The sequence below is a fragment of the Loxodonta africana genome, chromosome 2, assembly GCF_030014295.1.
Source record: "Loxodonta africana isolate mLoxAfr1 chromosome 2, mLoxAfr1.hap2, whole genome shotgun sequence".
In the NCBI taxonomy this organism is placed as follows: domain Eukaryota; kingdom Metazoa; phylum Chordata; class Mammalia; order Proboscidea; family Elephantidae; genus Loxodonta; species Loxodonta africana.
Window position 1 is genome coordinate 56984931 of NC_087343.1, and position 24154 is coordinate 57009084.

Consider the following 24154-nt stretch of genomic DNA (forward strand, 5'->3'; position numbering starts at 1 on the left):
GTTAGAGTTTGTTTTATGTATTTTGAAGCCCTGTCATTGGGTGCATAGATGTTTATTATGGTTATGTCTTCATGATGGATCATCCCTTTAATCATTACCCAGTGCCCTGTTTTTTGTCTTTTATGGTGGATTTTGTTTTAAAGACTATTTTATCTGAGATTAGTATTGCCATTCTTGATCTTTTTTGGTAGCTATTTGCTTGATATATTTTTTTCTATCCTTTCATTTTTAATAAATTTATGTCTTTGTTTCTAAGGTGTGTCTCTTGTAGACAGCATATTGATGGATTCTGTTTTTTTTTAAACCCATTCTGTCACCGTGTGTCTTTATGGGTGTAGTTAGGCCATTTATATCCAGTGTAATTATCGGTAGGTGTGAGTTTATTGCTGTCATTTTGTAGGGTTTTTTTTTTTTTTGTGGTGCTGACATTTTCTCTGTTCCTCTTACTCTCCTGTATTGAATTCTTATTGTTTGTGGATTTTTTTCATTTGTTTTTACTGAGACTTTATGTTTTTCTTTATTTTGATGAGAAGGTTTGTTAACTTTCTTTGTAGTTACCTTTAAACTTACCTTTATCTTCCTAAGTTTGAACCAGTCTATTATTATTTGGTATTGGCTTGCCTTCCTCTCCATTAGAAAGTTCTACAACTACTGCATTTATTCCTTCTTTATTGTTCTGATGTTTTGTCATTTATAGATTAACCTCTATGGTTCCCTGTTGTAATTCTTTCAGTTTTGGATAGTCCTTGAGAGTTCATTTCCTACCTTGGTATCTGGCTAGTACAATCTTATGTCCCAGATTCAGGCTGTGATGTTGTTTGTTCTCAAACCAAAGGACTCCCTTTAACAATTCTTGTAAGTTTGGTTTGGTTTTTACATATTCCCTTAATTTCTTTTTATCTGTAAATGTCCTAATTTCACCATTATATATGAATGAGAGTTTTGCAGGATATTTTATTCTTGGTTGGCAATTTTTTTCTTTCAAGGTTTTATATATGTCATTGCATTGCCTTCTTGCCTGCATGGTTTCTGCCAAATAATCAGAGTTTAATCTTACTGTTTCCCCTCTGTATGAGAGTTTCCGTTTTTCTTGAGCTGCTCTCAGGATTCTTTCTTTGTCTTTGGTTTTAACAAGTGTGATTGATATGCCTTGATGATTTTCTTTTGCGGTCTATCCTATATGGGGTTTATTGAGCTTCTTGGATGGTTAGCTTTTCATCTTTTAGGATATTAGGGAAGTTTTCTGTCAGCAATTCTTCAATGATCCTCTCTGTATTTTCTGCTTTCTCCTCCTGTTCTGGAGCTCCAATCGCTCACAAAATTTTGCCTTTGATTGTATTCCACATCATTCTCAGGGTTTCTTCATTTTTTTCCATTCTTTTTTCTGATTTTTCCTCAAAGTTGTATCCAAGTGTCTGTCTTTAATTTTGCTGATCCTATCTTCCATTGTTTCAAACCTGCTCCTCAGCCCTTCTAGGACACTGTTCATTTCTGAAATTGTGTCCTTTATCTTTTGGATTTCTAATTGTCATTTTTGTATGTTTTCTTGTTTTGAACTCATTTTGGCATTTTGTTCTTGTATTATTTTCCTGAATTCTTCCATTTTTGGTCTATATTTTCCTTGAATTTTTCTCCCTTTTCCATGAATTTGTCTATTTTTTTCCTCATTTTGTCTATTTTTTGCTTCAACTCTTGGATAGCTCTGAATATTAGAGGTTCAAATTCCATATCAGGTAGTTCCAGTGCCTTTTCTTCTACTGAAAAGTCATCTGTGTTTTATTTTGTATGCCTAGTGGAACCATCCTGCCTTTTTTTTTTAATTTTAAATGTTTTGATATTGTCTGCTGTCTTTGGGATATTCAGTAGTTGTTTTCTTCATTTATTGATTGTAGATTTGTTTGTTTCATCCTGCTTTTTTTTTTTTTGGTTTTGTTTGGTTATGTTTTATTGGTTATTTTTGGTTAGAAAAAAAAGAAAAGAAAAGTCCCCAGAGATCCCACCTATGTGGCTGCAAAGACCGAGGAAGTAGCTCCCAGGCCTCACAGTACAGCCTGGCTAGAAGGGGCTCCCAAGCTGCAAAAAGAAAAAGAAAACAAACAAAACAAAACAAAAAGAAAGAAATTCCCCCAGGGATCCCACCACCATGGCTGCATGACCAGGAAAGTGGCTTCCAAACCAGGTATTACAGTCTAGCCAGAAGGGGCTCCCAAGCCTTGAAAAGAAAAAGAAAACAACAACAACAACAACAACAACAAAAAGCCCTGGGAATCCCACCAGAGTGGTGACATGGTCCGGGGAAGCAGTTCCCCAGCTGAGCGGTGCTTCATGGCCTTTCAAAAAGAAGCAAAGCTGGCATACAGAGCCAGGCATTTGAGAGAAAGGAGGAGGTGGTGAGAGGCAGGGAGGAAACAAAAAGAAGGTAAAAAAAGCAACACCAGCAACAAATAAATGGCACTTATGAAGCTGGCCAGTGTGGGTGGGGTGAACCCAAGCAGCACAGACCCTGCTTTTCTTGATTGGCTGAGTAACCGCAGTCAGCTGGGAAGTGGCAGAGGTCAAGCAGCAGGAAGGAGAAGTAACAGGGATGGGGAAGCATATATTGCTGGTTACTGGGTGCTCTGTCTCCTGCTGGGAGCTCCATGGCACTGCTTTCCCATATTCCTTGTCCGTCGATCTCCAACAGAAGTCCAAGATAGCTTATTTGTGCTGTGTTAGGTGATGGGGGACCTCTGCAAGTATCTCTCCTTCCTCTCTGTTCTCAGTTTCTTATTCCATTTGGTGCTTGGCTGAGTTCTTTATCTCTTCATTTGATGTTTAGGGTTCCAGGATTACGTTTGTCTCTGTTTTACTTAGTTATTTGGGTCTTTCCCATGGAGGGACGACATGGTGCTTCTGTCTATAGCACCATGTTGGCTCCACGCCTCCTCTTTTAACTTTCTTGACAGTGTCCTTTGAAACACAAAAGTTTTTAATTTTGATAAAGTCCAATTTATTGATTTTGCTTTTGGTTGATTGTGATTTAGGTGCCCTATCTAAGAAATCCTGGTGGCACTAATCGTTAAGAGCTACTAATCAAAAGGTTGGCAGTTTGAATCCACCAAGCGCTCCTTGGAAACCCTGTGGGGCAGTTCTATTCTGTCCTTTAGCATCACTATGAGTCAGAATCGACTTGACAGCAACAGGTTTGGTTTTGGGTTTTCATATCTGAGAAATCATTGCCTAATTTAAGGTCATGCAGATTTACACCTAAGTTTTAATCTAAGAGTTTTATAGTTTTATCGCTTACATTTTGGTCTTTAATCCATTTTGAGTTAATTTTTGTATGTGGTGTGAGGTAGGAGTCCAAATTCATTATTTTGCATGTAAATGTCCAGTTTTCTGCATCCTCTGTTGAACTGAATCGTCCTGGCACTCCTGTAAAAATCAATTACCCATAAATTCATCAGTTTATTACTCAACTCTCAGTTCTATTCTATTTCAGTTAGTCTGAAATCAGGAAGTATGAGCCATCTAAACTTGTTCTTCTTTTTCAAGATTGTTTTGGCTACTCTGCAGCCACTGAATTTCCATATACGTTTTAGGATCAACTTGTCAATTGTTTTGCAAAAAAAATCCAGCTGGGATTTTAATAATGATTATGTTCAATCTATACATCATTTTGGGACACATTGCTGTATCAAGTCTTCCAAATCTATGAACACAGGATGTTTTCCACTTATTTAGGTTTCCTTTAATGCCTTTGGAGCCCTGGTGGCACAGTGATTAAGAGCTCGGCTGCTATCCAAAAGGCAGGCAGTTTGAATCCATCAGCCACTCCTTGGAAACCCTATGGGGCAGTTCTACTCTGTCTTACAGGGTTACTGAGTCAGAATTGACCCGACAACAATGGGTTTACTGATTTTAGTAATTTGAGTCTTCTTTATTTATTTTTTTGTTTATTATAGGTGGAATTATTTTATTAATTTCCTTTTCAGATTGTTCTTGGATCCTGCAAACTTGCTGAACTTGCTTATTAGCACTAATAATTTTTCGTAGCTTCCTTAGGAATTTTTATACAAGATCATGCTGTCTTATCAATAAGAATACTTCTTCCTTTCCAATTCAGATGCTTTGCATTTCTTTTTCTTACCTAATTACCCTGTTTAGACCCTCCAGTACAATGTTGAATAGAAGTGGCAAGAGCAAACATCCTTGTCTTTTTTCCTGATATTAGGGGGAAAGGTTTCACTTTTCACCATTAAGAATGATGCTGTGGGTTTTTCACAGATGCTCTTTATCAAGCTGAGGAAATTCCTTTCTATTTCTACTTTGTTAACATATTTTTTTAAATCATGATAGGGTGTTGGATTTGTCAAACGCTTTTTCTGCATCTATTGCAATGATCATGTGGTTTTTGCTCTTTGTTCAATTAGTCTGATTTTCTTATGTTGAATATTTTGCTTATTGTAACTTGGAATATGTTTGAATATAGAAACTATTAAAATGTGAGCTATATATAATTAACTGTATGTCATTTTTACATTTATAAGAGCTGTAGTCATGCCAGATAGGAAGAATATGAAAAGAATACAGCATTCCATCTGCTTGAATCAATTATTGATTGATTTTCATATGCTGAACCGACCTTGCATTCCTGGGATAAATCCCACTTGGTCATGGTGTAAAATCTTTATTTGTTGCTGGATTTGGCTTGCTAGTATTTTGTTGAGGATTTTTGAATTTATATTCATTAGGGATATTGGTCTGTAGTTTTCTTGTGCTGTCTTTATCTGGTTTTGGTATCAGAGTAATACTGGCCTCATAGAATGAGTTGAGAAGAATTCCTCCCTCTTCTATTTTTCAGAAGAGTTTGTGAAGGATTAGTGTTAACTTTTCTTTAAATATTTGGTAGAATTCATGAGCGAAGCCATCTGGTTCTGGGCTTTACTTTGTGGGAAGCGTTTTGATTACAAACTCTATTACTTCTTATAGGTCTATGCTGATTTTATACTTTTTCTTGAGTCAGTTTCGGTAGCGTGTCTTTCTAGGAATTTGCCCATTTCATCTAGGTTATCTAATCCATTGGCATACATTTGTTCATTCTGTTCCCTTAAAATCTTTTTTTTTTTCCATAAGGTTGGTAGTAATGTCCCTGTTTTCATTACTGATTTTAGTAATTTGAGTCTTCTTTATTCATTTTTTTGTTTATCTGTTGGATTAAAGGTTTGTGAATTTTGTTGATCTTTTCAAAGCACCAACTTTTAGATTCATTATTTTTTTCTATTGTTTTTCTATATAATTTATTTACAGTCTAAGCTTTATTATTACTTTCCTTCTGCTTGTTTTGGGTTCAGTTTGTTCTTCTTTTTCTAGTATTTTTAAGGCACAAAAGACATTTAATCCTAATAGCAACATAATGGCATTCTACTGGTTCTTTCATCTGCATATATAGAATACTGTTTTAATCTCTTTCACTTTGTGGATTGATTCAAATGGATGGAGTTCTGTATTCTTTTCGTATTCTTCCTATCTGGCATGACTAGAGCTCTTATAAATGTAAAAATAACATCCAATGGATTATGTATAGCTCACATTTTAATAGCTTCTATATTCAAACATATTCCAAGTTACAATAATCAAAACATTAAACAATCTTTTAAAAACCTGTTTTAGGGAAAGAAGTTTGCACCTTACTTTTCTCCTCCCTACATGTATTTTTTTTTTTTTTTTCATGTATTCAACCAATTTCATATTTTGGAACTTGTTAGTTTAAACACCCCATTTCAGGCACCAAATTATGTATGTCTGAGAAGGCCTGTGTCTGAAAGAAACAGAATGTCTCATTCAAACTGGACTAAAAATATGAAGAGAATGTATTTGTTCATGTAAGTGAAAAGTCCCCTGCTAGTATGGGCCAATTTGATTGAGACATTCATAACGTCATCAGGGCTGAGGTTCAGTTTCTTGGTAATATTCTCTCTCAAGGATAAATGCTGAAAGAATTAGCTCTGGTCGACGCTGGCAATAACCACTGGCATCTAACCACTGTGAGGGAATGAAGCTGAGAAATGAAGTCTGAGGAGAAGGAATATATGGAAGAGGAGAGAGCCAGGAGAACTGCAGAAACATAGGTCTGATGGAATCATGAACCTCCGGATCAAACTGTGCCTACAGCCACAACCTATGGGCTTTCAGTTACATGAGCAATTACTTTCTCCTTAAAGCAGTCAGTATAAGTAAGTATCGAATAAGTAATTGGTTAGGAGATTAAAATTCAATGGGGATGAAGTATTTCCTCATGTCTGTGATGAACTCCATTTTCAATTACAAGATAACTCAGATTGGATAATTATTCTTTAATTTTTTCATGTATATCAGTCTTCAGTTCCTTGAGGGCACAGATAATGAAAAATAATTATTTTGTATTCTCTAATGTAACCAGTACAGTGTTGGACACAAAGAGAATATTTCTTTTTGATAGATTTTAAAGAGCTGAAACTATACTGATAAGGGCAAACAAATTTGTACTATATTTCATTCCATATTAATATATTAGTAAAGGAAAGAAATTGAACATTGGAGAGAAGTTACCACTCTTCCCAATTAATCAGGCCAAGGCAGGAGGTGGAATATCATGAACAGTTTCAAAATTGTAGGTCTAATTGGCTTAAACTCTATTATACAAATGCCTACAGGCAGCTGCAATGAATCGTTTTGCAAATAGAAAAGTAAACAACCTATCATGGAAAACAGAACCACTTCAGAAATCTTAAAACCCATAGGACACTTATGTTTCGAGCTATTCCTTTAATCTGTGTCCAAAGAAAGCATCTAATTCTTATCTCAGAAAATGGAAAGCATCAACGAATGCAAAAAGAGAAGCACCAGTACACTTGTCTTTGCATGCAAGTGCAGGCGTCAGAGTTTTCAATAACACCTATAACATAGTCATAAATCACAGAGGCACATCATTCTCTTCTCCCCTCCCCTTCTCTCCCTTCCCCTGTTCTCTTCTCTCTCTTTTCTGTAGTCATTTCATTCCACTCTTTCAAAAGAGCATTCATTTTTGGTACCAAGCACATTTAGGGTGTTATATTTGATTGTGTATCTTCCATATTTGATTTACTTTTATTTCAAGAAGGCAAATATTTTAAGTAAGAAGAATTCTATGAAAAACTTTTTCCTGGCAATAGACTATTGTTGTTTGAAGAGTCCCATCTATATGTATGAGAGCTAGTCAAGTATATACTAGACAGGAAACGGAGGTAATGAGTGAAAGTACCAAATGCATATCGGAGGCAACCAATTAGCTTGTCTGAAGCACAGGCTTGTAAAGCTATCAGTAACTTATAAAACGGTCTGCTACACACGAGTAAAATGTTGTCTAAATGGTTTGCTTAACTAGATGCATTCACCATGAAATTGATTCTTTTAAGGCTTTAAAAAAAACCTTAATACTCATTAACCGCACATGTTGAGATGGTGGGTGGGTTGGAGGGAGGGCGGTTACGTAGTATTGTAAAGTGCAGGTTGAAGATATGAGGTTAAGGGACATTTGATAAAATGTCCATATGTTATGAGGTTAAGGGACATTTGATAAAACTCGTCAATTACCAACAATTGTGTCTGCCTCAGTAATTGAAATGGATTAACATAATTAAGATTATTCCTCCTCTGTCTTGCTTAAAGTTTATATTGGGATTGGTAGATGTACTGTGAGGATCTCCCAGGGCTAAGAATTTATGGTTTTTGTTAAGGAACAGTACTGTTTTCTCACCACAGCTTATGACTGATTCTGCAAACGGCAAGCGAGGAAGAAGACCCCGAGTCTGGTATTTTTCAAGTCCAACATTTGCCTCAGGGTGAACATCAAACTGTCCCCTGAAAACTTACTTTACTAAAACATTTGAGGTAACTTGATGTTAGCTGACACATGAACGATAATCACTGATTCTACCTCATATTCTGAATTTCCTTAAAAAACAAAACTAAACAGTATATTTTAGAACTGGTTTTTAGCCATGTCTCATATTCAGCTTCTTCTGTTATACAAGGCTCCATGTCACAAATACACTTCAGTTGATTGCTGCCTGATCAGACAACAGGAAAATATGCTTTGATTTGGTCAGGTGAAAATACTCACCCTGCTTTTTGGATATTGGTATTCTTAATGCACCTCACTAAATCATAGTCAGTTGGCCAACTCAAGGGATTCTCTGACTCAACAAAATACTCAAAAAATAAAAGATATTTAGTTCATGATTAAAGAATGTTAAACACACAAAAATCTTTTCAAAAATAGTTTACATATTCAAGTTTATTTGGCTTTTGTCATGGACTATATGTCCCTTATCTCAATTTTGCAGCTGTTGGGTGTGAGAAAGCAACAGCAGTAGTAGCAAATCAAAATATTAATATATGGAACCCAAATAAACATGTTTAATATTGGTCTTGTGGTACTATGGCAGCACTCTGTCCTAACAACGACAACATTTAGATATTGGAGCAGATTCAAATTCTTGGGCCTTAAACAAGAGACAGACAAATATGCAAGCCACGCGTTGCTCAGCCACGAATAGAGGGTGCCAACGGCCCTATCCAGATGCAGGGATATTCAGGGGATGTTCCTGTCAGCAGTTTGTCCTCTGGCTACAGCAAGAAGCCATCATGGAAACACTGGGAGGAAAGGGAAAATCAGGAAGGCATGAAGAGATGTGGGGGGGAGGGGGGAACAGGGGGCAGAAAAAGCAAGGGGAACAGGTAACAAACGGCCTTGTAACAAACTGCCATGTTGTTAGTCATGGAGACAGAATTTCTTTCCCTGTTGGCAATACAGCCAGGAGTCTAATACCCTGGTGACTGAGACATATGAGCTTGGAAAGAGGCTTGCAGGAAATCTGAGGAAAGAAAAAAAAAAAAATTTTGTTTTTTTTTTTTTTTGAGCTGAGTGGTAATCTGTCCTGAGGAATTTTGGCCAAAAAAACCCCACACAAGACTAGCTGAACTGAGTATAAAGCCTGTGAAAGACAAGTCTGGAGAACATTACAATCATACACAAAGAGAGCACCAAAAATAAGGGTTCAAAAAGCCGTTGACTAGATTTACTACTGTATTGTTAGTCTGGCCTTGGGTCCTAGTTGTCATCCTAGAACTAGTTTAAACCACTGGTTCTCCATCTGGGGGGTGGGGGCAGGAAGGAAGGGATTATACCCTCCAGGGGACATTTGGCAACGTTTGAAGACAACCAATATTATCTCCAATAATGTTGAGGGGGGGATTGCTACTGGCATCTAGCGGAGGATGCTGCTAAACATCTTACAATGCACACAGGATAGCCCTCCCTCACCCCCAACAAAGAACTATCCAGCTGAAAATGTCAATAATGCCTAAATGGCAAAAATCAAAGAACAAGGCCCTGATAATGATTCAATACAAAGTTTAGTAGCACAGATCATCAGGCTCCCCTGCTGGAATCATAATGAGATTCAGGAACTAGACTGGAAAGGTAAACCAGGAGCTACATCAGAGAGCACTGCGTGTACTCTTCTCTGTCCTCCTTTCTTGTTCAAAGCAGATAATCAACAGATCTCAGTGGGGCCAAGTCAGAACATCAAACTGGGCTGACATGAGTGCACCGAGGAAATAGCCACCTTTTATTATTCATTCTATACATTCACTGTTTCAGGTTCTGGGGATATAAAGTTGGATATAACAGACAAAGTTCTGGCCATCATGGCACTTACATAGTAGCAGAAGAGACGGACAAATATCAATTAAGTAAGTGATGTCAGGTAGATGTATGTGCCGTGAAGAAAAATACCATAGCAATAATAACAATAACTGCTCCAAAAGAAGGACTAAGATATGATATGGATTATATATCAAGCAGTCACATATAAGAATAAATCTTTAGTTGATTTCAAAACAAAATTTCTTATAATAAAAGCTTTCTTAACCTCTACTTAATCATCTAGGATTAACTGACTCCTTTCATTGCTTTGGTACAAGAAACTGATTGATACTACCTACACACTGTATGCCTAAGACCAGAGGATACAATACATCGCTACACTGACTAGTTCACACTGGGTGATCACGAGCAAGGATACAACACACTGACTGATGTTGCCTACCTACCAAGTGGTCACGACCGGTAGATATAACACACTGACTGATGCTGCCTACACCGGGTGATCAGGACCAGTGTACTACTTTCCAGCATGCCTGCTCATGTCTGCTTGTGAAAGCTGAGTTGTATATTTTCTAACTCTTCACAGTTTTCATTAAGACAATCATACTTGCTATTATTATTTAGTAATTTAATTCAATGTGACACCAACAGATATAATATGAACTTGAAAATAGAATTTCCATGAAAAATGAAATGGAATGTGTTCAAGATTCAATAAAGGTGAGTCATTAAAAACAAGCACTGTTGAATTAAGTTTAGATAAGATACCTATAAAGGAGTGGGAGGGAAAGGAGCAGATGCTTTCCAAGTGCCTTTAACTAATGGCTTCATTTAAAAGAAACAGAAGCTGAAAGTCATAACATAGGTAATGGTTATGTTTTATGCAAAAAATAGAATAGAAAACTCTGATCAGTGGCCAAATACTCAGAGAAAAGGCTTTGGCTCAATATAAAAGATGAGTACCATTTATATGTCTTAAGTTAAAATAAGTTATATAGGGTATACTTTTTTAAAAAACGACTTCCCACTTTAACCATGTCTTGACTAACTGTTCTACTACCATTTCAGACCAGGCCAGATAAACGGGCTTCTATTTTTAATTTTTTTTTAACTGTAGATTTATTGCTATAAATGTTAAATCACTTTTCATTATGCCTGAATCAAAAGCCCCCTCAGAGAAGTCATTAACACCCACTTCAGTCTGAAGTTTAGAGTGTGACACAAAAACATATCCACCGTCAAAATCAATACTAGTGTCTATCGCCTCAAAGACTTTTGTGAAAGAAAACAGCATATAAATAAATATAATTAAAATACTCACACCCACACTCACATACACATATCTGCACCCCTGCAGTTTCCTGAAGAAATACTTGACTGCTAACCAAAAGGTCTGCAGTTCGAATCTACCGGCCACTCCTTGGAAACCCTTTGGGGCAGTTCTACTCTGACCTATAGGGTTGCTGTGAGTCAGAATTGACTCAATGGCAATGCCTATGAAGGTATGCTGTGGTTACAACTGAATGAACACCTGTTTTTAAACAAAGTATCCTTTAAAAATTAAACATTACATTTGTAACATATTTTTAAAATCATATTTATTCCCATTTTCCAGATCCAGAAATGGAATCATGAGGAAATTTCACCTGAGCTTTTCTTAGCCAATTCCCTGGACTACTATATCCCATACTTAAAGTTCTCTAGGGAATAGGCAAACTTAGCGCTTTGTAGAAAATCCTGTTTGATCTTGAAATTATTATCTGCTTTTTTCCAGCCACATGGCATGTATTTTTTCATTGGTAAAATGGCAATTCTATCATATACTTGAAAATAAAGAATATATAATAATGTCAATGCCTGACAAATGATGGTTTGTGCCAACTGTCTATTTTTACCCTGAGGTAAGCATCAATGATAACCTAGGCCCACTGCCCTCGAGTCGATTCTGACTCATAGCGACCCTATAGGACAGAGTAGAACTGCCCCATAGAGTTTCCAAGGAGCACCTGGAGGATTCGAACTGCCGACCCTTTGGTTAGCGGCCGTAGCACTTAACCACTATGCCACTAGGGTTTCCAGCATCAATGACAGAATAATATAAAATGATGCATGTAAATGGCATTTACCTCTGTGTGTCCACAAATTTATTTTCAAAGAATGAATCACCTGATAACTTGTCTTTATTACATTTAGCATAAGGGGATCTAGATTTCAGAGTTCTCAATATTGGGTCTATAGTTTTAGTTTTAGGTGCTGACTCACGACATCTAAGCTTTCACACAAAAAGAAGAAAGGTAGGTGGCTCTAGAGAGGATTTGAGAAACAGAGTCTGTCTATTTGCCTAAGGCTTTTCATCCAGACGCACAGGACACGTAACCTTCATACTTCTTCGCAATTTATATGTAGTACGTGCTTTTCGATAAAGCATATGGGCAAGTTGAAATCTCTTGCAGCTGATGGAATACTGGGATTCTGGCTGCTTACATGAAATCACAATACCAAATATGTAGTATCCTGGTCACAGGCTCATCCGCTTTTTGGCGCCATTGGAAGGGGCAACCTGATTTGATAACTTGTAAAGATGTCTGGTATGACCTAAGGGCTGCAAGGCTTGGATCAGTAACTAAGAGCATTGTGCTCTGAAATGGGAGTTTGCTCGGTTCTGACATAACCACTGACCCTGTAAATCGCCAAGACATAGGATACTTCCTACACAATCTGAGGAAAGAGAAGGAAATGGAACAGATAAAGATGTACAAGATAATAAGCTGAGTTCTGACCATGAGGTGGAAGTGCAGAACTAACTTCTCTTCCCCTCTCTCTCTTCCTTAAATTAGGTTATTAAGCCGAGGATTTATTTAAAGCACTGTAAGACATAAGTTATTAACTATCACTCATGGATGAATTGAAAACAATTCCCTAAACAAGCAAATTACTCTACCCTTACAGCCAAAGCTGAATTTGGAATGGCTTGCACAACTAACTTTATGGTTTTTATAAAATATTATAAATTCAACTCTGTCAGTTTAGGTTTAAGAAATTCATTTGTGCTGCATCATAGATGTTCAAAAATTTTCCTATATTTGCACAAAGCATAAAAACCTCTTTAGAAAATCATGAACCCCTTTGCACACCCAATGTTCCCCTCCCTATCCCTCCCCCACCCAGTACCCTTCGCGTCTGCCAGCTGGGTTTCGTTTTAAGAATTTCACACTGAATATAAAGTGCTATTTTGACCATGTGGCTCCAGAAATGTGAATTTGTAGTCTATTCAGCTTGTATGCCAAGTGATTGACAGGTAAGGGATTAACCAACTGGATGCGATGAAGCTGCTACCTCTTCCTTCAGGTTACTCTAAGTTTCAAGGAAAGGACCATCCTTACGCTGCTTCCTTTGAGGTTGGTGAGAAGGACCATCTCCTGGGAGATTTACTTTCCACTTAACTACTAAAGGGCTGCTATAGCTTGGAACTCTTTTCCCTATGTTCCTACATCTTCCACTTTTCTATTATATCTATTTTTCCACCTGTAAAATGGGAATACTAAAATTTGAGTTCTTGGACACTGTTGCCAGGATGTTCATTTACTGAAACATGATGTGTCTATAATTATTGGTCTTCAGGTTTAAAGAGTAGAATTTTTGTGATGGGAATGTGTGTGTGTGTGTGTTTGGTTTTCTTGGGTGGGGGAAGGCAAGAGGGAATGAGCATGAAGAAAAAGGTTGAAAGGTTGGCTAGGGGTTCCTTTAATATATCTGTACTCAGTGCACACGACAGCACTAGTTTTTGGGTACTGGGTACTCGGTGATAGCGATGCCTAACAACTTAAACCTGGGACATATACTCTGCACAAGTATCTCAGAGATTGTTTGAAACCTCTGGGTGGGCATCTAGAAAGGTTTCAAATACCATTGCTATTTAGTTTTTCCACATAAAGTAGTCCTTTCTTTTCAACAGTTATCCACCTTGTATTATACTTATCATCCTCAAGTATTACCACACACATGAAAGCGGTGTTCTGATTATACATTCTGATTTTTTAATTTTTTTTTTTGCAACTTTAGGGTCACGTGGTTCCTAGGATTCTCTACACTTACTAAATGTACAGTAAGTAATCCTATAAAGCAGGTTATTTCCCTGTTTGACAAAGCTCGATGAAAGGAGACCCTACATTGACTTTTGAGAGGGGTGTGTAGGAGTGTTCAGATTTGATATTGCGATAATGGAGTCAGTCTCGAAATTAATGAGCAAACCTAAACTTGCATTACACACATACACAGTTAACATCAGAATAAAGTTAACATTAGAAGAAAAATACATGCATATCATATGCAGTAAAGTTTGGTCCTGTTTGGAATAGGCAAGATTTTGTTTGCAGTTAGGGTCTTTAGCTTTTAAGTCATTCCAGAGAATGATTACAATGCCTCCCCTCCCTTCCCTCAAGACAAAACAAACAAATAAGTACACTACAGAAGAACAATTCTAATTAGTGAAAAATTTCTCCTACTTGCTAGCATAATATGTACAAATTCATTTAAAAAATCACTAATATTACACATGTAAATTTTAGACACATAATATGAACAGTTAAGAAAGTTATTTGAGCATAGAGAAAGGTGTGGAAGAAGCCATATCAAACTGATAACACTGGATGGTAAAAGTGGAGAATACATGGGTGGAATTATTAACTTTTTCTTTATGTATTTCTGAATTATTGGACTTGAAACAATTAGCGTCTACTGTTTATATACTTTAAAAAATCAATAAAATAAGACATACATATCAAAGAGCAGAAAGATAGTATTTTTTAAAAAGAAAAATAAGCCTGTATGCAGAGACGTGGGGCTCTGGTGGCACAGTGGTTAAGAGCTCCACTGCTAACCAAAAGGTTCGCAGTTCGAATCTACCAGCCACTCCTTGGAAACTCCATGGGGCAGTTCTACTCTGTCCTATAGGGTCACTACGAGTCAGGACTGACTTGATGGCAGCAGGTTTGGTTTGGGTTTTTATGCAGAGACATAAAGAGAGGTAACCTTGCTTATAGTAGAAGTTGAATAAATACACCCACTCCTCACTTATCACTATGATTAGCTTACAAAGAGAACAAGTTGCTATGCAAAGACTGGCATTATGCAAAACTGGAGGATGACTACATCATTACATAATTGTCAAATCACATCATTACATAGTTGTCAAGCCACTGTGAATCATGGCCCAGCCAAGTTGACACATAACCTTAACCATCACTGTCAGTGTTACTCTTGCCTCATACCTCGGCACATGTTACTGCCAGATGTATGTTGTTAATGCGCAAAACAGTTGGGTAGACTTTTTATTATTGTCGTAAATGCAAAATGTTAGATAATGAGACAGTTAATAAGCGAGGAGTAGGTGCATTTGTTGTTGGAATATAAAGAAAACAATAAACAACAATACAAAATACTCCTATGGTAGTATCTGGAGTCCCTGGGTGCTGTAAATGGCTAATGTGCTTGGCTGCTAACCAAAAGATTGGAGATTCAAGTTTATCCAGGGGCACTTTGTAAAAATGGCCTGGCAAATACTTCTGAAAAATCAGCCACTGAAAACCCTGCAGAGCAGAGTTCTACTCTGACATGAGTGGGGTTGCCATGAGTCATAATGACTAGAGGGCAAATGGTTGCTTTTCTGTGGTAGTATTGAAAACCCCAACCAATACCCCTTCCCCCCTTGCTTTGTCTTGCTAACGGCAAGCTTGTTTTGAGCAACATTTTTCAGGAAGTCGCAGCAGGTAGTGGCTCCATCCACTGAACTAGCGGGAGCTACACCTTGAAGCATGCATAGATTGAAGAAATCACATCCTTCAACTGACCCCCCGACCCGATTGTCACCGGAAAGAACGATATTTCCCGGCTCATGATTTCACCCAATTCTATTTTAGAAGCGAGAGGTCCCACTACACGCACATCTGACAGAAGACGATTTAATATCCGGACCCACAAATATGGGCATGGGAGGACTAAGGGGGTAAAGTTCCAGGTACCAAACCCAACCCCCAATGCCATTGGAAACAAAAAGCTCCCCAGCCCCCTCAGATGGCGAGCACGTGGTGTTATGGTTACTAGACCCCACATGCTCCTTGTATGCACAGACAATAAACTTGTCACTTTCTGTTTCCCTTGCAATTAGTGTCCGTTTTGTTTCAATCGGCTAGTAAGACAGGACAAGAACCCGAGCAGCGTTCAGTTACAGTATCTACTCACGTGACACAATCAAGCTGCTTCTAATCATTACCATTATCATACGTAAGCAATTTAAGATTTACATTTTCAGTCGATAATAATTTATTTAAATTATAAGAGTCCAATTTGTCTACTTCTGGAATGTGGATGACTTTCCAGGCAGGCAAGAATACCATTCAGGATTCTTACCTTTTTTAAATGAAAATCTGACACCCACCCACTCACCAGGTTTAAAAGCTGGTAGGTGGATTTTCTGCAATGGGCGGTACCAGCACTTCAGGCACTGGGCAGGAAATGTAACATACTCTCTGCTTCCCATCAGACCCTCTTCCAAGAGAAGTAATATCAGAGATCATTTAAAGGGCCAGGTCATCCATCTTCCTTTCCAGGATGTCTAATGCTATCTTTGAATGAAGTTCAAGTATAGCCTGTTGACGGCTATGAAATCCGTTCACTGAATGACATTTTTTAATTATTTATTGGGCTTTAAGTGAAAATTTACAAATCAAGTCAGTCTCTCAGACAAAAACGTATACATGCCTTGCTATGTACTCCTAGCTGCTCTCCCCCATGAGACAGCACACTCCTCCTCTCCACCCAGTATTCCCCGTGTCTATTCAACCAGCTCCTGTCCTCCTCTGCCTTCTCATCTTGCCTCCAGACAGGAGTTGCCCACATAGTCTTGTGTGTCTGCCTGAGCCAGGAAGCTCAATCCTCACCAGCATCATTTTCTATCTTACAGTCCAGTTCAATCCCAGTCTGAGGAGTTGGCTTCGGGAATCGTTCCAGTCTTGGGCTAACAAAAGGTCCAGGGACCATGACCTCTGGGGTCCCTCTAGGCTCAGTCAGACCATTAAGTCTGTTCTTTTTATGAGAATTTGAGATCTGCATCCTACTGTTCTCCTGCTCCATCAGAGATTCTCTGTTGTGTTCCCTGTCAGGGCAGTCATTGGTGATAGTAGGGCACCATCTAGTTCTTCTGGTCTCAGACTGATGTAGTCTCTGGTTTATGTGGCCCTTTATGTCTCTTGGGCTCATCTTTACCTTATGTCTTTGGTGTTCTTCATTCTCCTTTGCTCCAGGTGGGTTGAGACCAATTGATGCATCTTAGATGGCCACTTGCTACCATTTAAGACCCCAGACACCGCTTACCAAAGTGGGATGCAGAGAGTTTTCTTAATACATTTTCTTACGGCAATTGACCTAGATGTCTCCTGAAACCATGGTTCCCAGACCCCTGTCCCTGCTACTCTTGCCTTCAAACAGTTCTGTTGTCACTGAATGGCATTTTAATAATAGATCCCAACTTTATTTCATGTCACCACAAGAAAGCCACAGACATTAAGAACTACAGTCATTATAAAAATATTGTCAAGAATTACCAATTATATTATTCAGTATCTCCTATAGAAAAAGTGTCTTTGAAACATGTGAATATTATAGTCCCTGTGGAAGGCACATCCTCTTCCTTTCCAATAACGGGAAATATGTCATTGGTCCTGATTCCCTTTTATTTTTCAGAAACTCAGAGCTAAACATGAAACCCAATTATAGCAATGGTTTGACCCATATGTGGCATTTTTATAGTCTTCTTTTCTTTGTCCTGATCTTCTATTTTAATTTTATTATTATTTTCAAGTGAGTCATTTTCGGTTCTTTGTAGACAGAAGCAGTGGACTATACAAGCAAATAAAAATAAAGTAACATCTCAGTCTGGAGTGAATAATAACATTCAACCAATATCTCTTTGCTGGGGATTATTACTTAACAGAATATACCAATCTTCATTGAAATTACTAATCTTAGGTCATCCTTACTATTTTATGGGCTTCTTAAAAGTGCTTGTTAATACTATTACTGTAGAGTATGGACTCTAATTTTATCAGAATTGTCTCAGTATGAGAGCCCTTTTATCAGAAATATCTTGGTATAAGAAATATCAACTGATGTTGGTTCATTTTAAGAAAGGATTTCACAGTAAGAAGAAATCCTTCTGTAGATCGAACACCTTATAGCAAAACCCAAGGGATTATTCAATTGTTTTACTGCATAAAATAATGATGCTTAAAATATCACTACTTAGATTTCTCTTCTCTTTCCTTTTTTTTAGGTGGTAGTGGCATGATATAGAGTTTTTCCCCCTATGGTGTTTTTGGGTGATGGGATTGTAACCGTACTGCCCAGTTCTAATTATCTTCTGAATCAGATATCAGATGTCATCTGGAGTTTTTAATAGTACATGATTAAACCCAACAACACTCTCCAAAATAATATTTCAGGAGGGGAATCTAAAAACATCAAAATTAAGTTTTCTTTAGCCATGGGCCGCTGGCCAAACTCTGTGAAATAAATAAAATCTACCTTTATGTCTCCTTTTTCGTATTCCTTTCCAAGAATTCTTTCAGCAATCTTAGGAGCCCCAAGTCTATATATATATTACTCTGTGTCAGGCACTGTTCTAAGATTTTTAAAAAATATATTAACTTGTTAGTCATCACATCACCCCTTTGAGGGAGGTACTACTATTATTCTTCCTTTTTTTCAAAGCCAGGACACTGAGGCTTGGAGAGTTTAAGTAACGTGTCCAAGCTATGAAGCCAGGGAATGAGAGTCTGGCTCAAGAGCCTTGCATAGTAGAACTGTGCTGCCTGTCAGCATGGTACATGCTGAGGTAACACCAACAATAAAGTGGGCCCCAATGAAAGACCAATGGATAATAAAAGGAAATTATATCCAACAGTATAGAACTTCAGGTACCTAATATAGGGCTGGGATGAGACCTGGTTGCAATGCTTCCGCAAAGTCCCTAAAATCAGTTGTGATGGTTAATTTTTTGTGTCAGTTTGGCTAGGCTATGGTTTCGTTGTTTAGTCAAACACTAGTCTAGATGTTGCTATGAAATATTTACTTGTGATTAGCATTTCAATCAGCTGGCCTTAAGTAAAGCAGATTACTCTCCATAATGTAGGTAGTGCTCCTTGGAAACTCTATGGGGCAGTTCTACTCTGTCCTATAGGGTCGCTATGAGTCGGAATCGACTTGACAGCAGTGGATGGTGGTTTTAATGTAGGTGGGCCTCATCCAATGAGTTGAAGGCCTGAAGAGCAAAGGGAGGTTTCCCCAGGGGAGTATTCTTCCTCTAGACTATAAATAGACATCTTGCCAGAATTCCCTCTATCCTCTACCACTTGACCTACCAATTTTGGGACACAAGCCTGCTGGAGTTTCCAGCCTGCCACCTGATCTGAGTTAACTTGCCAGCTCCCACAATTGTGTGAGCGAATTCCTCAAAATAAATCTCAATTTCTCTATGTATGAATGCATGTATGTCTATATATACATATTACATATGTAATATATCTTACTGGTTCTGTTTCTCTAGAAAATCCTAACATCAGTCCACATAGGCAGCCATACCTCAAGAGCATTCTAATTATAACAAAGCATTTCTGACTATAGAATCCTTTTCAATACTTTGATATCTCTTCACTACAATCTTTACAGCACCCACTCCTCCAAAGGGTAGCACTGAATTCATCAATACGTTAGTTGAACAAAGGTTTACTGGTGGCCTTCTATATGACATGCAGTCCCTGAGAGGTTAGTTGAAAGTTGACAGAATGTTGTGAACCCTCCATGATCTGGATTCAATCTGTCCATTCATTCATTCAACAGATATTCATCAGGAACCTATTATATGCCAGATGCTGTTTTAGAAACTAAAGATACAGCAGTGAACAAAACAAAGCAGGCTACTTATATTCTAGTGGGGAGAGGCTGAGAGTCAATGTGATAAACAGGTAAAAGACTATATAGTATGTTAGACTGCGGTGTAAAGTGTAGGGAGGAGAAGCGGGAAAGGTACATGGGATGTCAACAGTTCAAAATAGGATGGTCACTTCTCAAAATGTCAAGTTTCCTATGTCTCCAGCTTTCTAGCCAAACTGGGTTATTCATTCCTAAACCCGACCGGCCTTTCCCATATCTGAGTCCTTTGCTCAAGGCATTTCTTCTCCTAGAAGGACTTCTGTCCTGCTTCCTTGTGGGTGACAATTTAATATGATAGCTAATGGACTGGAGCTCAAACCGTGTATTTTCAAACCCTGCTTTACCGCTTACTAGCTGTTTGACTTTGGGCAAGTTCCTTAACAACCCTGGGCCGTAGTGTCCTCATTTTGAAAATGAATATAATAATTAAAAGAAGAATACTACCCTTCTCACAGGGTTTCTTGTGAGGCTCAATGAATTAGGATCTATAAAGTGCTTAGAATAGTGCCTGGCACTATTATGCTACTACTGCATATGGTGTTGCGCAGTAGTTAAGTGTTCAGCAGCTAACCAAAAGGTCAGCAGTTTGAATCCACCAGCCACAACTTGTTCTGCTCTTGATGGCATCAGGTTTGGTTTTTGGCTTTACACATGCGGTTGTCATGAGTCTGAATCAACTCAATGGCAACTAATAACACCACTACCACTACTACTAAAATTCTGTCTGTACTGAGGATGAAGAAGAGTCAGGAATAGGAGGAAAAGGAATGCATGGCTAATTGACTCCATGAACAACTGCTTCCTTTAACATGAGAGCAGAAGAACTGGATGGTGCCCAGCTACTATTACTGACTGTTTTGATCAAAGATTCTACAGAAGATCTTGGGGAACATCTAGCTCAACTGGCATAACATAGTTTATAAGGAAAATGTTCTACATTCTACTTTGGTGAGTAGCTTCTGGGGTCTTAAAAGTTTGTGAGTGGCCATCTAAGATATTCCACTGGTCTCACCCCATTGGGAGCAAGGGAGAATGAAGAAAACTAAAGACACAAGAGAAAGATTAGTCCAAAGCACTAATGGACCACAACTACTAGGGCCTCCACCAGATTGAGGCCAGTACAACTAGATGGTGCCTGGCTACCGCCACTAACTACTCTGACAGGGATCACAATAGAGGGTTCTGGGCAGAGATGGAGAAAAATGGAGAGCAAAATTCTACCTCACAAAAAAAGACCAGACTGACGGCCCTGACAGAGACTAGAGAAACCCCAGAGCATGGCACCCAGATACCCTTTTAGCTCCGTAATGAAGTCACTCCTGAGATTCACCCTTCAGCCAAAGATTATAAAAAAGATTATACAGGCCCATAAAACAAAATAAGACTAATGGGGCACATCAGCCCAGGGGCAAGGACTAGAAGGCAGGGGGGGACAGGAAAGCTGGTAATAGAGAATCCAAGGTGGAGAAGGGTGATCGTTGACTTGTCAGGTGGTTGGTAACCAATGTCACAAAACAATATACGTACTGTTTAATAAGAAACTGGTTTGTTCTGTAAACCTTTGTCTAAAGTACAATAACTAAAAAAAAAAAAAAAGGTTCCATAGCAGAATTCTGATCAAAAGGGGAAAAATGCAGGAGAAAATTTCAAATTCTCAATGGAATTCAGGTTTTCTGGAGCCATTGAGGCTGGATGAAACCCCAGAACTATTGCCCTGAGATAATCTTTAAACTTTAAACCAAAAATATCCCCTGAAGTGTTCTTGAAACCAAACAATAGCTTAACCTAATTAGTAAAGAATATCTGCCTTGAGCATTGTGCTCTTTTAAAGAACTATTTTATAGAATCAAATTGACATCAACCCACAAAAGTAGATAGGGAATTTAGGGGCAGTGAGTTTGTGTTGATGGAGCAGGAACAATTCAGAAAAGGAGAGTGAGAATGGTTGTACAACTTGAAGAATTTAATCAATGTCACTGAATTGTACACATATAAAGTATTGAACTGGTCTATGTTCTGCTGCGTATATTCTCAACAACAGCAAAAAAGAAATAAAATCAATTATTAAATAAAATTATATTCTGTCTATACTTAAGACTCAATTCAAATGCTACTTTCTCATACCCTGGTCACAATAGCCAAAGGGGACATGTCCTTCCCTGAGATCCTGTAGTCCCTTGGTTGTACAATTCCAATGGTATTTACCCTGTATCATTGCCACCATTCACACTACCTTAAAGTACAGTTATTTATATAATTATTTATAAATTATATTATTATTTATAAACAACCCCCTCCCCACGAAGTCAGATAAACTTTTGTTTTTCTTCTTCTTCCTTATCTCCTTCTCTTCCTTTCCGTTGTGTTTTAGCCACTGCACTATTCATATACACCAGAGAGTGGATAGTATAAGGAAATGGGAGCAAAATTAGAACGCGCGCGCACACACACACACACACACACACACACACACAATTTATAGTCCTACAACGGGTGGTTAAATTTAAATCTGCTAACATTCTTGATCTCCTTCTTTGAGCAAAGTTTATATGGGATGCAAAGAAGGGAAGACATAGTCTTTGTCATTCAAGGATTCACAATATAACTGGGGTAGAACGCCTTAAGAACAAAATACCTCCAAATTATTGAGCCCCAACATGACTTGAATCTATATGCCTCAAAGTGTGCACTGTATCCCCAAATACACCATAGATCAATTTTCACACCTCAGGGCTGCTACTTATCTAACTGGTCCAGTCTGTAAAACTCCATCTTCCTCTACAGGATCTTTAATACGTGTGTGTGTGCATGTGTGTGTGTGTGTGTACACATATATGTGCATGTACACACACACACTTACACACACCATATACATATGCAAAAACAACCAAAACTCATTGCAGTCAAGTCAATTCCGACTCATAGCAACCCTACAGGAGAGAGTAGAACTGCTCCACAGGGTTTCCAAGGAATGGCTGGCAAATTCAAACTGCCGACCTTTTGGTTAGCAGCTGAGCTCTTAATCACTATGCTACCAGGCACCACACATACGCACACACACATTTTTATTCATCCATTGATCATTTGATCATTATTTGTTAAGGTCTCATCTTCCCTGCAAGACTGCAAATTCTCCTGGGCAAAGCCAGAGCTCATGGCTCTAAGCACTTTATTCAAAGCTACCTACATTCACTCATCTGGAGGGCCTGGTATGGGCAGATGCTCAGTGATTGTTCTCAGAAGGGAACCGAAGGAGCTGCTAACAAGAAAAACCAACGGGATTTCAGCCCCTTCTTGCCCTTGCTTTCCGGCAGAGATGCTGGTGCTCGGAGCTGATTAAACTTAGCTACTGGAGGAGGAGACCCACAAGTACTTCTTAAAATAGGGCAAAACCAAAAAAGAAAAAAACGAAACCCGTTGCCATTGAGTCAATTCTGACTCATAGCGACCCTATAGGACAGAGCAGAGCTGCTCCACAGGGTTTCCAACGCAGGATAACCTGTGGTTTTTATTTATTCAGTTTGTTGGGGGCTTTATTATTTGCTAGGCACTGTGTTGCAAGAATAAGTTAAAGAAGGCCTGGATATGGCCCTCAAAGAAACTGACAACCACAAGGTGAGGAAGACAGTAACTACAAACGATTGTTCCACATGTGTATAAAAATGGCAGCAGGAGCACAGAGGATGTGAGGATCACCTACCCTGAACAGTCACAAACTCATTCAAGAGTTCATTATATTTATAAGTGATCAGAAAATAATATAAAAACTATAGTCTTCTCATACATACAATAAACCACATAGGGGGCACGAACACAGATACTTATTAAACACCTCGTGGGACTGGTTTATGGGGTCTGAAGGCTTAGGACCATAGTCTTGTGGTACAACTTGGTCAACTGGCATAATATAGTATGTAAAGTTTATGTTCTACACCCTAGTTGGGTGAGTAGCGTCTGGGATCTCAAAAGCTTGAGAATGGCCAACTAAGATACAACTGTTGGTCTCTATGCGTCCGGAGTAAAAGAGATTGAAAGAAACCAAAGACTCAGAGAAGAAACTAGTTCACAAAACTAATAGTCTACACGAAGCATGGCCTTGTCTACCCTGAGACCACAAGAACTAGATGGTGCCTGGCTCATGCTACCTACCATTCTGATCCGGAACACAATAGATGGATCCTGATAGAATGGGAACAAAATGTGGAACAGAACTCAAATTCTTAAAAGGTCCAGACTTACTGAACCAGCTGAGACCGGAGGACTCCCTGAACCAGCTGAGACCGGAGGACTCCCTGAGACTATCACCTTGAGATGCTCTTTAAACTTTGAACCCAAACTATTCCATGAGGTCATCTTTTAGCTAAATAACAGACTGGCTCATAATATCACCTCTGAGTCCTATGCTCCTTTAAAAAGTGTCATCTGCATGAGACCAAATGATCAACACTTAGCCTAAAGCAAAGACAGGAAGGCAAGGGACAGAGAAACTAGATTACT

At 38.4% G+C, this 24154-nt stretch overlaps 1 protein-coding gene across 2 annotated transcripts in view; it reads right to left on the bottom strand.

Moving 5' to 3' along the window:
- The window catches only part of ARL15 (ADP ribosylation factor like GTPase 15), a 528587-nt gene that overhangs the window by 19816 nt on the left and 484617 nt on the right, over positions 1-24154 (bottom strand). Inside the window, exon 5 of one of the 2 annotated variants that reach the window (XR_010318523.1) lies at positions 3287-3414. The exons of the other annotated variant lie outside the window; for it this stretch is intronic. The gene's annotated coding sequence lies outside the window, so the exon portion shown is untranslated. The remainder of the gene's footprint in view (positions 1-3286; positions 3415-24154) is intronic. 2 annotated transcript variants of the gene reach the window in all.